The following is a 1517-nucleotide window of genomic DNA, read 5'->3' as shown; positions in this document are numbered from 1 at the left end:
AAGAGAATTGATTGAAGAAATTGAAAAGACAACTTCAAAAATCAATTCAGCAACCAATCATTCTCTCACCAGGTTCGTTACAGAAAAAAAAAAATTAAATCAGCTGTATTATCAATTAGTCCTATCTCAATCTCGAATGACAATGATTTCACGTACGAAAAATTTTTTTCAATCTTTTGAAAATTATCAAGGCTGATTTAATTTTGGCAGTTCGAAAATTCTTTTCAGAAGGTAAACTTTTAGAAACCTTCAATCATAAATATCTTTGTTTAATTTCTAAAGTTTCGAATATCACTACTATGAAGCAAGTAAGGCCAATAAGTCTTAGCAGTATTTTTTATAAAATAATTTCAAAGATTTTAGTTTATAAAATGTAATTGATGGTGAATAAAATTATTAGTGACAATCAAAGTGTCTTTATTAAAGAGTGTTTAATTAGTGATAATATTATAATAGTCCAGGAATTTATGCACTTAAAAAAAAAGAGGTTTATTTAATGAAAATGACCTTGCTTTGAAGCTAGATATGAGTAAGGCTTATGACAGAATGGAATGAAATTTTTTATAAACAGTTATGAAGAAGTTGGGATTTTGTGATAAGTGGGTGGACTGGATCAAGGAGCTAGTGACTATAGTGTCGTATTCTGGTACTGTGGATGGACAACTTTATGGTGTTTTCAAACCATGTAGAGAGGGTTGCGGTAAGGCGACCCTCTATCCCCTTATTTTTTCTTGTTTTGTGTAGAGGGATTCTTCCATTTGTTCCACAAAGGATAATAGAGACTGAAAATTTTAAGTTTGAGACTGAATCATAGGTGTTCAAAGATTATTCATTTATTTTTCGCAAATGATTCCATCCTATTTGGCAGAGCTACAGATGAAGATTGGCAAAACTACTTTAGAAACTACAGATTTACGAAGAAGTTAGTAAACAAGTAGTTAATTTAGATAAATCTTTGATTTTCTTTAACAAGAATACTCCTACTTACACCCGAGATTATCTAACTAACCTCTTTCAAGTTCCGCATATATTGGTAATAAAATAAATAACTAAGGTTGCTTGCGGTAATTCACATATCTAAATGGGCTACTTTTAGGTATATTAAAGATAAGGTTGCTCAACATCTGCAATTTACACGTTAATCAAAGTCGTTGGTACGACAGTTCCAATTTACACGTTAAGCTATTTTAATCTTCTAGAGACTTTAATTGAAGAAATTCAAAAAGCAATACTACAGTTTTGATGGAGGCAACTGATGAGTGAATTCTTTGATGGTATAGAATTTCCTCAAATGAATGAATTTTCGTTGCAAGTATAGTTCTACACCAACAAACAATCCTCCCAATCAAAAATTTAGTTGTCACAAGTAACAAACCCCAAATAAGAATTAACCGAAGTATTTAGACTCCGGGTCGTGGTGGGTACAAATGAAAAGCATAGTAAAAGTGCAAGAATAATAAATCTACCAACTACCAATTGCAAGAAAAGTAAATTCACAATTCAAATCATCAATAAAG

The sequence above is a fragment of the Arachis ipaensis genome, chromosome B06 (genome assembly GCF_000816755.2).
Source record: "Arachis ipaensis cultivar K30076 chromosome B06, Araip1.1, whole genome shotgun sequence".
In the NCBI taxonomy this organism is placed as follows: Eukaryota; Viridiplantae; Streptophyta; class Magnoliopsida; order Fabales; family Fabaceae; genus Arachis; species Arachis ipaensis.
This window is presented reverse-complemented; position numbering follows the sequence as displayed.